The sequence below is a fragment of the Cryptomeria japonica genome, chromosome 1 (assembly GCF_030272615.1).
Source record: "Cryptomeria japonica chromosome 1, Sugi_1.0, whole genome shotgun sequence".
NCBI lineage: Eukaryota > Viridiplantae > Streptophyta > Pinopsida > Cupressales > Cupressaceae > Cryptomeria > Cryptomeria japonica.
The window spans coordinates 545,732,778-545,747,467 of NC_081405.1; positions in this window are offsets into that span (position 1 = coordinate 545,732,778).

Here is a 14,690-nt window from a genome sequence, read left to right on the forward strand (position 1 = left end):
TATGTTTATGACTATTTTAGATAACAACCAATTACAATTAGCTCTTTTTTATCACGACACCCTCGAAGACCAATCTTAAATTAGGGGAGTCTTTTAGAGGTTCCAGATTGAAACACTATTACTTTTGATCTACAAAATGACTATCCTCTGGCCTTAAAAAATGCTTTGGTATAGAAGGCAAGTATAATTTTCAAAGCCATGGGAATCCTGTAAAAACATCTTCCCAAACACCCGATAACCAGTCTCACGATCCTCAGAATCAGTAATCGTATCTACAACAAATGCCTTGTGTTGAGTAGGGGAAGAGCACCAATAGTTGAGCATGTACCAATTATTGTGAGGGTTGTTGATACCTTTTGTTCCAAAAACTAAACAAATAAAACCTATTGTTTGAAACATAAAATATCAATTTTTGTTAGGAAATGTACCAATAGTTGTTAGGAAATGCACTAATATTGTAAAAAGTAACCAATCAGGTGATGCCATATCAGCTGCACAACTATTGGGGCCTCTTTTGCATGCCTATTGGTCTCACCTTTTTTGGGGGCTATTTTGGACACCTTGGCAAAAAGCATGCTGATGTGGCACCATACTTGATGATGTGGTGCTGAAAGCTTAGTTATAAGTAGGGGACTTGCCAAGTAAGCTACTGCAAAAAATTGGGAGTGATTTGAAATTTCCACGTAGGATTTTGAGAAGCGTGAAGTTAGGGTGCTCAACTACCGGTGCTCTTCCCCTAATAAGGGTTGTAATTTACCGAGTAATGAGCAATTTATATCAATATAATTTAATTAATCATATCAAATTTGAAATCAATTCAATTTTCCTACCCATTGATCAAATTAATGTTTCCATTTTAGATTTAGGATTTAGGGTTAATTTAGGGTTCATGCTGATATAAAGTTAAGATTTTTGTAACTTTTATGTAAGGCTCAAGGTTTAAAAATGATATAAAGTTAGGGTTTTGTTTTAAATTTAGGGTTAGGGTTTATATTTGCATTAAGTTAGGGTTTTCATTTTGGATTTATGTTTTAGTTTAGTTCAAGGTTTATGATGAAATCAAAATTTTGTTTCATATATGCATGTACATACAAATATAAAATATTAAAAAATATATACTCATATAAATAAATTTTTTCTAAGAAATAATATTAAAAATTGAAGGTTGAATAGCTACCTCAATATGGGGCCATAGAACATCAAATAAATATCAACAAGAACTTGAAGGCTAGCTCAAGTAGTGAAGATGACTTGATGAAGTTGATTCAAATGAAAGAGTCATTTAAAAAAATGGTGACATATGTATTTTTTTTATTTTAATTAGTTTTAGTTGTAACTCTTCTACCCAAATTTAATCAATTGGAAGAGTTTTGGTTAAATTATTTTAATTCAGAATTTTGGGTTTGCTATTGGGTACAGATGGAAGGGTCCAAGTGAATGGCCGCCTGGGGGTTCCGAGGACTCTCGGCAAGAGCTGGCCAATATTATTGCTTCTTGTAATTGTAGTTCTTTGGAAGGTCCGCATATTCTGGCTTGGGGAAGTGATTCTTCTAGGAAGTATTCTACTGTTGCTGGCTATTTAAAGTTACTTCATCAGATTCATGGGGATGAAGAGGTGACCTAGTGGAAGCAAGTTTGGAATAGATTTGCTTGGCCTAAATTTAACTTTTTCTTGTGGTTGGTGGTTCTGAACCGTTGTCTTACTTGGGATAACTTGTGTAAGTGCGGCTCTTGTGGACCTTCTATGTGTTTTCTTTGTTGTAGTAGTGAGGAGACAATCTCCCACCTTTTCTTTCAATTCTCTTTCGCTAGGAGGATTTGGCACTCCTGGTGGGACTATTGGAATTGTTCTTGTTGCCATGTTTCCTCTCTAGCTTAGTTTTGGGACCGTTGGGGTCAAGCTCTTGTTAGAAATCCTTTTCTTCAAGTTACTTGGTCCTTAGGTCCCACTTTTATTATTTGGCATATTTGGCTTGATAGGAATCAACAAATTTTTCAAGATGCTAAATTGGATGTTCAACATGTGTGGTGGAAAATCCTGCACTCTATTTAGGAGACTGTTTTAGCAAAGTGTGACTTTGCTGGGGGGTGGCTCTTGGGGAGATTGATATTTGCAATCACTTTAATTTTTTTCTTCCTGACCTGGGAGCACAGCCGGTTCGACAGCTTATGAGGAATAGGTGTCATCATCCTTTACAGAAGATTTCTAGGGTGGGCCATTGGAGGCCTCCTCCTTTTGGAGTCTTGAAAATTAATACTGATGGGTCTTCTAGGGGTAATCTTGGGCATGCTGGTGTTGGCAGAGTGGGATGTGATAGCTCTGGGTAGGTCCAATTTCTGTTGTTTATCTATAAGGGTTTTCATACTAATAATTATATGGAGGCTCTGGCTATTCTAGTTGTGTTGATGCATAATTGTTCTCTTCGTTGGCAATGGATTATTGTGGAATTAGATTCCTAGGTTGTGGTGACTTTGTTAAATCGGCAGAATTTGGACTGTGTCAGTTGGCAATTGCAGTTGATTATTTGACATATTCTTTTTTTTTGTAACTCCTTTGAGTCGGTTACTTTCTGTCATATTCCCAGAGAATGGAATGGGGTGGTTGATTGCCTTACTAAATGAGCTTTTGTCTTTATGGAGGGTTGGGCTATTGAGGATATGGTGGAATTGTCTCACGTCTTGGCTCAACTGGTGGATCATGATAAGTCTTTGTAGTTTTCTCTTTGTTGGGTTGTTCGCCTTCTTTTGATGTACTTTTCTTTCTAGTTTGAATAAATTCTTACCCCTCTTTATTGTCAAATTATTTTTCTCACATAGCTACTACATGATTTTGGCTAAAAACATTTTTGGACAAAAATATTTAAAAATTGTTGGCCAGAAGTGGGAGAGAACTATGAACTTTCACCCATATATACCATTCATTAGTGATTTCTCAAGCCTAAGAGGGATTCCATCAAGAAGAAGAATAAACAATGGTTGCTACAAGAACTTTAGAGTGTGCATTCAATTTACTTTCTCTAGAGAGACATTGGGCAACCAAGTAGGTAGAATTCTTTTCAACTATATAGATCACAAATGTAGAGAATTTGAATTGAAGAAAATAGTGAATAACCCAAAAAAATAATATATACATATGTTGAATCCAATTCCAATTTTAATACACCAATCATTAAGATATTGAATATTTAGATTGCATTACAACGTTAGACCTTATGCTGCTAAATACTAAAACTAGAGGTAAAATAAAAAGTAAATAAGAATGCCATAGAATTATTAACAAGAGATTCATCTGAGGGTTAGAAAGGAATCAATAACAAAATATCTATTGAACAATTGTTGTAGTTAACCTATAAGAAAATCAATACTCTTAATAAGGTCTCTAAAAGTTGAATCTACCAAATGACGACCAAATTCTCTCATAACGAAAAATTTGAAAAGAAGAAAGAGGGCATCCTCTTTGATAGATCTAAAATATTTTATGAATATTTTGATACCAATTGTGATATATTGAAAAAATATTTGTACAATCTTGTTAAAAGTAGGATAAAATCAAAAGGCTTGGATAATAAATAAGATGAAATCCCATTAAAATTTATCACGTGTATTCAAATTTAATCTTCACAAAAACATTCAATTTATGAGAAGTAGTTTGAACCCATTCTATTTCTTACCAACTATAATAATATTATCTAAACTAAAATTGGCTTCAAATGAATCTTATATGTTCAAATAGCATAGTAAATGAACACATATCCTAATCATAATTGACATAATATTTATATTACATTAATTGTATTTAATTTTACATAAATAAACCATATCTACTATAGTCATCTAATAAATGCATATATTTATTTGATTAAAAGCAACTAAGGACCAACACTACGATTGTGTGTGTGTGTGAAGTAAACAAAACGATTTAATAAACACACAAAGACTAGTGTAGATACCAACCATACATGTTAGAAGTTTGACATTTCAATTCAACACAACTCTCAATGTCAATGGAAGACCCCTTGCATGACTAGACAAGGGGGTGAGTGGAATGAGTGATCAAAAGAAGAAGGGTTGTATGTATACATCTCCACAATTATGTCACGGAGGTCTTGCCCAAGATCAAATTTGTGAGTAGCTAGCACAAAGTTCTGGTCACTGTCATCTCCCTGCAATAGATTTCACTTTAAGGCAGCATATGCACAGTAAAAATTCCTCTAAAATAACACTAAATCTAATTTTCGATTCAATAGTACTCTTGTTAAATGCTTATTAGTATAATCTATACTCGATTCAATAGTACTCTTGTTAAATGCTTATTAGTATAATCTATACCCAAGAAAGTATAAATATATTATCTTGAATAAATAATGAGAACTCATATTGAATTGCTAGTGTTTTTAATTTCTATTACTATGCATAAAAGAGTTAGTAATAGTTGATTTATTTATAATGATAAAAGATTATTCTCTTTTGACTTTGTTTTAGTTACTTAGATTCTATTGGGTTTGGCCTTATTTATGTTTTCTCATATTTGTTGTTTATTAAGATAAGTTGTCGAAGGGTCGTTATCCCTTACATTAAGATACAGTTCAACAAAAGCAAGGACCAAATATTAGACAATTATTATGATATTCATGGAAAACAAACCAATTATTTTTTTCTCATCTTTATTATGGACTTAGTCCTTCTAAAATTTGTAAGTGTAATTCTCTACCACCTTTTGAATAATGTTCTATTATGTTTTATTAATATAATTAAATAAGAAATATTGATTAAAATTTAATGAAATTCTAAATGAACCTTTTAATTTATGAGATATGATATCAGGGCCACTTCGAGATTAAACTAGTCATTCTTTCTTTGATTGTTTGATCTTGATGAGATGTTTTCATAGGTGATTATTTTTGGATGTGTGTTTCACCATATATGATCTTGCCATTACACTTAGAAATTCCCCCCCAAAAAGTGGTGTAAGGCTGCATGATATTTGGAAAAAAATCATGGACATGTGCTTTTGCAAAATTGAAATCATCTCCCTTTTCCACCCCATTGATGTCCTCCACAGTTGTTTGACATTATTTGATGTCACCACACTAATGTCTTTTGTTACGAACCTCAATAATCACAATCTCTTTAAAAAGAGATGTCGCAAGAAATTCTTATCATCGATTATTTGAAAATACTCTATTGAGCATTATTTTCCATAATCAAACTTTTCAATTGGTTTTCCAATGATGTGTCATGGAGGAATCATAAGGAATTTAGTATTGAGAGACTCTTGTACATTTGATTTGATTCATAGGTAGTGATTGAAATTATTCCCATCCTTTCCTTTCAACAGGGCCTAATGTGTTCTTAATTTTCTTGATTTTCATAGATTTACTTGAGTAAACTTTCCTGATTTTCATAGATTTTGGATTAGAAATTTTAGACAAAAGTGGTTAGTGCAACTTGTTGTTTGGTTAATAGATCTCATGGACATGCTATTATTTACAAATCCCTAAGGAAGTTTAGATAGGTAAGAAGCCCCAACTTCAACACATTACAATCTTTAGTTGTGAGGCACATGTTATTGTGCTTAAGAAGAATAGTTCAAAATGTAATTCAAACTACTTAAATATATTAAAGAGATATGAGCTTTGGAATAATGTGACAAGAAATATGGTATACAATCAAAATATTATCTATAGGGAGATAAAAATATTTTTGTATATTTGAGAAACCAAAGAAGATTTCATAGCGAATTCTTCAACTAGTACAACTAAAAATGTAGCCACCCAATGAACTAGATGTATAGGTTGGATCAAATGGGAAGGGTAGTATAGAGAGTGTAGAAAGTTCAAATGAAGAGGCATCCCAATCTTTGCTTGTGAATAGGTCCACTTGGTAGAAGAGGCAACTAGAGAGATATGTCCCACCTAATTTTAGATGTATATTTTCTTTGTCTACTAATGTTGATGAGTGTATGGCTAGTAATAAGGCAATGCAAATAAGTGATAGTGTGTCTTAGAAGTTGGCCATGGATAAGGAGATGACAACATTAAAGAAGAATAACACATGATACCTTCTTTAGTCTCTTAAGAGGATAAACTTGTGTCATGTCCCTTCTCTAGCTGCTGTTATTTTTTCTCCTAATAAGGCTTAAGTATGTTTCTTCTCCATACTTAGCCAATTTTGTAAGTTAGAGAGGTCTTTTGTTTCAATAAGTGGTGGGGACCGGTTCACTTAAGTGGCTTCCTGATTTTCAGTCATGGTTTGGGGCCAAGATAAATTAGATATTTTATGACTTCTTCCTACCTTGTGGATCAACGCTAAGGGTTATTCTTTTCCCTAATCTTATCGCCAGGTTTGAAGGTGGAGAACATATTTTAGGGTTGAGGGTTATATTGCTACGATGGAAGAAAAGGAGGTATTTTGCAATCATTATAATTTTATATTATTTTTGGTCTGCCCCCAGAACTCCATGCTAAGGAGGCAACCCTTGAGCATCAATCCTTGGATGCTACCCCAAGCAAATAGTCCCAGTCGTTGGATGCATGCTACAACAATGTAGGTGCGGTTATAGTAGCATATTTCAGTTTCAGAATTACAGTTCGTCATTGCTGAGGGTTTCAGAGGTAGTCACTAAGGCAACATTGATGATGGACAATTAAGGGTTTGAGACCATCATGGGTCCTCCTCCAGATTATTTTGTCAGCTCTTGGTATTCCTCAATCATCCAATAAGAAATAAATGATATTGTTTTCAATACCTTACTTTTGTTTTAGATAGTTTAGGCATATCTGGTTGATATCCAATAAGAAATCTATTCCAGAACTATTTGATCTATATTGAATGTAATGCTTCAATTTGATAGCATTTTCAACCCAATACCCTAGCTGGGTTATTTGAGTGGTATTAGAGCCACAAACCTTTCCAGCTTGTGGGGTTTAGTTTTATTTTTCATTGCATTTTCTTGTAACAGGGTTCTATGCACTCCAGAGGGTTAGGATTTCACAGATACAATACAATGAGTAGGTCTAGACAATGTGAAGAAGCCTTGGAGTTGAATTTGAGATGGGTGAAAGAAGAGATGGAAGTTCGCCTAGAGATTTGAATAATCAACTGGATAACTTTTCGATAGTGTTCTCCAAACAACATCAGCAAATGATGCAGCAGTTCCAGGACAGAATGATCACAACCATAGAGCAACTAAGAATTGATCATGCTCGATCAAGAAGGTCAAATAGTCATCACAATAGAGGTGAGGTTGGACAGGGAAATCAAGATAGAACCGCCTCCAATATGGTAAGAACAACTAATACAAGGTTTGATCGACCTTTACGTCCTCAATTTTAGCACGTCAAAGTGATAGAGAACCCTCTCTTGAAGCAGAGGAAGAAGAAACTCACGTCACAGTTGAGGCACAAGATGAATATATGCAGCTACCAACTGATGTAAGGAAGCTAATGAACTTAAATCAATTCATGAACCAACGTAGGGACACGACCAGGAATCGTCAGAGAAGACAAGATAGGAGGCCTAGAGGTCCAGTGAGGCAAGCTTTCTAGCCATTGGAATATAAAGATGCCTTGAATAAGATAAATATTCCAACTTTTAATGGAACTGGAGAACTATTAGCGAGATCATGGGTTCATAAGTTGGATACCTTCCTGGCACTCAAACCCATGAAAGAGGAAACAACAATACATTTTTCTACCATGCATTTGGAAGGGGTAGCATATGACTGATGGCATCATGGTCTCGTTTCCCACGATCATGTCATGATTCAATCATATGAAGAATTTGTTAATAGGATGATCACCCACTTTGACAAGAAATATATAGAAGTTTATTACAAAGAGTTAGCTCAATTGAAGCAAACTGAACAACTGGAATCATATATCAATGAATTCGAGAAGATTGCAGTAATGGTGCTCGATATGCCTCAGAAAAGGATCACCATGATATTTGTTGAAGGACTTAATGATAGATTGAAAGGCTTAGTGAAAGCTCACAGGCCGAAATCCCTTGAAGATGCCATAAAACTAGCTATGGATTTAGAAGTTTTGGCACCTTATCAGCCTCACAAAAAAGAATATAGCCCATGGAAAATTGAGAAAAATGGGCCAAATCAACAAAGGAATACAAGTTTTAACTAACCAAGAAGTATTCCTTCAAAGGCTAACTAGGAGTCTAGAAATGAGCTTAGGAGAAAGAAGTTATGCTTTTCCTGTAAAGAGCCTTGGGAACCAGGACACCACTGCCTTGGTAAAGGCAAACTTCATTTAATTGAAGTTCACTCAGAAGATGAGGATGAGTTAGAGGAAATTGTTGAGGAAGATAACACACAAGGGTTTCAAAATCCACAGATTGAATTGGAAGATACTCATGTTAGAAAAAATCCTTAGGTACCTACTCTCTTTGGAATTCCGAGAGGTAGACCTTTTCGGCTGAAAGGAGTCGTTAAGGGGCAACAAACAGTTTATTTGGTAGACAACAGTGCAACTCACAATTTAATTGATGAGGGTCTGGTCAGTAGGTATGGACTTCAAGCAAAGGAGTTCCCTGGATTTAATGTGATTGTGGTAGATGGTTTTCCCTTGAGTTGTACCCGGGTTATACCTCAGCTTAAGATTCAAATGGGAGATTATACTTTGACAAGATATTTTAATGTTCTTAGTCTCAGTAATGTGGATGCTATCTTGGGTCTTTAGTGGTTGGAATCTTTAGAGAGGTATGTGCAGAACTTCAAACAAATGAAGTTGGAATTCATGGTAGAGGGCAAGAAAATAGTGTTGAAAGATATGGCGGATGGAGGACCTAGAGTGGTCTCTACCAAAAGGATGGAGGCTTTTTTCCGTCATAATGACATTTAGTGGGCAACCCACTGTTTTTTCTCTAATAATGTTGTTACAGAAAAGGAACCAGCCTATCATGTGGATATATAGTCTATGTTAGACAAACACGATGCAGTGTTTGGAGATATTCCACTAGGACGACCTCCTGATAGAGGATTTGAGAATGTTGTTGAGCTGGAAGAAGGGTCAAAACCAGTAATAACCACTCCTTACAAACATCCTCATCACTTCAAAGAGGAAATAGAAAAGACAATTAAGGAGTTGCTGAAAATGGGTCATATTAGGCCAAGTTCTAGTCCGTTTGCTTCTTCAGTGGTGCTGGTCAAGAAGAAAGATGACACATTGAGAATGTGTATAGACTATGGAGCACTAAATAAAAGAACCATTAAGAACAGGTATCGTATTCCTAGAATAGATGAGTTATTGGATGAATTACATGGTTCAGTCTTCTTCTCCAAAATTGATCTACGGTTTGGCTACCATCAGCTAAGTGTAAGAGAAGAAGATATACAAAAACCAACATTTTGTTGTCATTATGGGAACTTCGAGTTCCTTGTCATGTCGTTTGGTTTGACCAATGCTTACGAAACTTTTTAGTCTTGCATGAACCATGTTTTCCGTGAGTAGTTGAGGAATTTTGTATTAGTATTCTTTGATGACATACTAATATACAGTAAAACATGGGATGAACATTTGCAGCACTTAGACTTTGTCCTCAGCATCATGAAACATCAATCTTTGTTTGCCAAAGCTTCTAAGTGTGAGTTTGGAATGTTGTAAATTCTCTACTTGGGACATGTGATAGGTGTTGACAAGGTAAAGGTACATTAGGAGAAGATTCAAGCAATCCAAGGGTGACCAACTCCTAAAAATATTCTTGATCTCAGAGGGTTTTTGGGATTATAAATTGCTATTACAAGAGGTTTGTATGAAGCTTTTCCCAGTTAGCTTCGCCATTGAATGATCTTACAAAGAAAGGGGATTTTCAATGGTCCACAGAAGCAAAAGTTACCTTTGAGAAACTCAAAAGTGTTATGAGTACATGTCCAGTGTTAGCACTACTGGATTTTACAAAGCCTTTCATTGTGGAGTGTGATGCTTCAGGACATGGAATTGGAGTAGTATTGATGCAGGATAGACATCCTATTGTGTTTGAGAGAAGGAATCTAGAGATCCATAAAAACTGTACTCCACCTATGACAAAGAGATGTTGGCTATCATGCATGCTTTAGCCAATTTTAGAAAGTACTTGGTGGGTGCTAAATTTACTGTTAGAACCGATCATAATAGTTTGCAATATTTTTTGGAACAAAAGGATCTTAATGAGAGGCAACAAAAATGGGTGAGAAAGATTCAGGCGTATGATTTTGATGTGGATTACATCAAAGGGAAGAAAAATGTGGTAGCTGATGCACTTTCTAGGAGGCTTATTCTCTGTTCACTTATAGAAGTTTCAGCTGATTGGAAATCACAACTGCAAGCCAAATATGCTAAGGATTCTTTTCCTTGTGATATATTGAACGGGAAGATGCATGATGACAAATTTACCGTGCTAGAAGATATAATATACTATAAGGGTAGAATCTATCTTGTACCAGGGTCCAAGTTGAAGCAGAATATTTTGAAATTTTTACATGAGACTCCCATGGTTGGGCATCCAAGTTTCTTTAAAACTTACAAATGGATTAGAGAAAGATTCTCTTGGAAAGGTCTTAAGGACGAGGTGCTCCAATATGTTCGTGAGTGCTTAATTTGTCAACAGAATAAGGCATAACATATCTTTCCAGCAGGTCTTCTACAACCCCTGCCCATTCCTGAACAAAAGTGGGAGGGTATTTCAATGGACTTCATCATGGGTCTCCCAAGGGTACAAGGGAAGGATTGCATATTTGTTGTGGTAGATAAATTCACCAAATATTCCCATTTCTTTGCCATTGCCACAGATTACTCAACGTCATAGGTTGTTGATTTGTTTGTCAAAGAGGTATTCAGATTGCATGGTCTTCTGAAGACCATTGTAAGTGATAGGGACAACAAGTTCGTCAGCTTGTTTTGGCAGGAGTTGTTTCGGTTGGTAGGGATAGAGTTGACACCGAGTACCAGTTATCACCCTCAGACAAATGCGCAGACGGAAATAGTAAACAAATGGATTGAAGGCTATCTCCAAAACCATGTTTTAGGATAGCAGTGTACATGGATAAGATGGTTGTATATGGGTGAATACTGCTACAATACAACATATCATATGACTATTGGGAAGCCCCCATTTAAAGATCTGTATGGATATGAGGATTTGTCATTCATGGACTTGGCTTTTGATAACAACAAGGTACCCCGGGCAAGGGAGACTATACTGGAGTACCAGGATATACTCAAAGCGTTGAAGGATAATGTTCTACATGCACAAAACCAACAAAAAATGTATGCGGATAGGCATAGAGTGGAAACCTTACAGGCAATCTTCCCTAAAGAGTGGTGATTTAGTATTCCTTAGCCTGCAACCTTACAGACAATCTTCCCTAAAGAGCATTGGAGCAAAAAAATTGAAACCGAGATTTTATGGACCCTATAAGTTGATTAGAAGGATTGGAGAAGTTGCCTATGAACTTGAGCTTCCCTTAGGTAGTAAGATTCATAATATTTTTCATGTTTCCTATTTGAAGAAGGTTGTGGGATAATAGACAGTTGCATCTCCTAAATTACCACCATTAGATGAGTCCGGAAGTTGGTGCTTGTACCTAAAGGCATTGTTGATTGGCGAGAGAGAAAACTGAGACATAAAGTGATCCGGGAATATCTAATTAAATGGAAGGATTTACCTTTAGAAGATTCTTCTTGGGAAGGAGAGGAAATTTTGCAACATCCAAACTTGTGATTGCTTGTGGACCAGCAATCTCGGGAAGGGAGGATTGTCATGTCCCTTCTCTAGCTGTTGTTATCTTTTCTCCTAATAAGGCTTAAGTATGTTTCTTCTCCATACTTAGACAATTTTCTGAGTTAGAGAAGTCTTTTGTTTCAATAAGTGCTGGGGACCGGTTCACTTAAGTGGCTTCCTGATTTTTAGTCATGGCTTGGGGTCAAGATAAATTAGATATTTTATGACTTCTTCCTACCTTATGGATCAACGCTGAGGGTTATTCTTTTCCCTAATATTATCGCCAGGTTTGAAGGTGGAGCGCATATTTTAGGGTTGAGGGTTATTTTTGGTCTGCCTCCAGAAATCCATGCTAAGGACGCAACCCCTGAGCATCAAGATTTGGATGTCACCCCAAGCAAACAGTCCTAGTCGCTGGATGCATGCTACAACAGTGTAGGTGTGGTTACAGTAGCAAATTTCAGTTTCAAAATTACAGTTCGTCATTGCTGAGCGTTTTAGAGGTATTTGTGAAGGGTTTCAGAGCTATTCACTCAAGCAACGTTGATGATGGACAATGAAGGGTTTGAGACCATCGTGGGTCCTCCTCCAGATTATTCTGTCATCTCTTGGTATTCCTCATGTTGGCAATATTGCATTATAACAGACAATGAAAGATTGTTGGCATTTCATAAGGATATTGAGAAGGTTGTTGATGATTATGGATATAACTGATTAAGGATGTTTACTGTCTTGATATTATTATTTTGTCATTGATGTCAAGAAATTGATTTTCTAATTCAGTATGATGTTGCCATATCTTGAGAAGTATGATTTGAAGATTATAAAGATGTTGGTAAAAGACACAGGAAAGAATATGATGAATAAGGTATTCAATGGGCAACTAGTACCGAGTCAGACAATGATGAGATCATGATGTTTTAGATTGTTTTAACATCATACATATGTTGTAAAATGTAAAGGTTAATACTATACTATGTTATCAAGCAAAGAACCTAGTCGGTAAACCCTAAGGAACCTAGTCGGTAAACCCTAAGATTATCGCTATCGGTTAATGAAGGCGGAATGTCTATCGAGTGAAGTTTAGTATTCACTGAGTTATAACCGAGTTGTTACCGAGTTGTAACCGAGCTATAATAGAATACATTAAATGTTTGCATGCATTATTTAATGAAGGAAGCTGATGAGCTGGAATTGATTAAATGATTGGTGAGTCGTGGATGAAGTTTGTTAATGAATCTAAGGCAATGGAAAGTTGGCATGAAGATCTACAGCTCAAATTGAACCGCAATACCTTGGCACAAGTTCCAAGACATATACACAAGTTCCAAGGCGGGGTAAAATGTTTTCAGATCGAAAGATGCATTGAACCTGGACAAGATCAAAGATTTGATGGCTATGATTGATCATGGGAAATGTGATCAAGGAGATTAAGCGGTTACCTAATTGTTTATAAATAGGAAACTGTTGATAAACAATGTATGTGGGCAAGTGTATGCACAGGGATGCTACATAGTGATTACCGAGCACATAAGCTTGAAGACCTGTTTGAATAACAGAGTATAGAAGCCCAGCAGATAGACAAGATTAGTTTTATGTCTAGGTTGTATTGAACAAATAGGAATCTGCTTTAGCATTTTAGATGTGAAGTTGCAGATAGATTTTATTACTATTATTTTGTGAAAGTGACAGAAAATCTCTTAACCGAGTGGACTTAACAGTCTTATTTGTAAAACCCTCTAGCAAGGTGACATTCTGATTGAGTGTTTGAAATCCTTTAACAAGGTCACTTCTAACAAGGTGAAGATCCTAACAGATCTGAGGGAAATCCCTTAACCGGGTCACATCTAGCAATGTGTTTGTAATCTTTAACAGGATTTGCTTTTAACCGAACATACTCTAGAAGAGTGTATTTCTTAGTGGGTCCGAAATCCCACAGTGGTTTTTCCCTATTTGGGTTTCCACGCTAAATCTGGTGTTATGAAGTTTATGATGTTTATATGCTTTTGAGTTTGCATGTTTGACAATTTTGGTTATATTACTGTAGTATATGTTACCGAGGTTGAATCTGATGTTTTTATGGATGATTAAGTTTGTACGATTCACCCCCACCCCCCTGACCCCCCCTCTCATCTTGTTGGCTATTGGATCTGTACTTATATTAAGTATCAGAACTATCACCTCAATCATCCAATAAGAAATAAATGATATTGTTTCCAATACCTTACTTCTGTTTTAGACAGTTTAGGCATATTTGGTTTATATCCAATAAGAAATCCGTTCCAGAACTGTTTGATCTGTCTTGAATGGAATGCTTCAATTTGATAGTATTTTCAACCCAATACCCTAGCTGGGTTATTTCAACTTGTTTATTGCAACAAGTTCTCAAGAAAATATTTAACTTTGAGAACAAAAGAAAAAGTATAAATTGATATTAATTACTAGAGATTATTCTTAAGTAAAGGCGATAAATTTTAATGACAACTTATATATATGTATTTGTTATTATATTTCACCTCATAATTGATAAAATAATATAACTACTTGGAAACTAAAAGAAGATAACTAGATGACACTAGGTAAAGAATAAAGAAAAAATGATTTGAAAGCTAGGCCTAAATAGGTCTCTCTATGGCCCCCATTTAGTCACATTATTTGGCCACTCTTCACTACAAAGAAACACCGACTCTCTTCTCTTTCCCTCATTCTTTCCTGTATGAAACGGCTAAATAAATCTCTTTGCTGTACATCATTTCGCCTTTTTTCCTTAAAAAAAAAAAGAAAAAGAAAAGAATCACACTCTCTTCTCTCTTCCATATTCGTTCTTGTACGAAAAGGTAATACCTTGTTCCTTGTTTCAGATGCAAATCTCTCCTTTTATCGTTGCCAACTCTCTTTTCTCTTTTCCACATTCGTTCGACTTGCTTTCATGTGCGATTCCACGTTTCTTTTACATACTTTCCTGTATGAAATGGGTC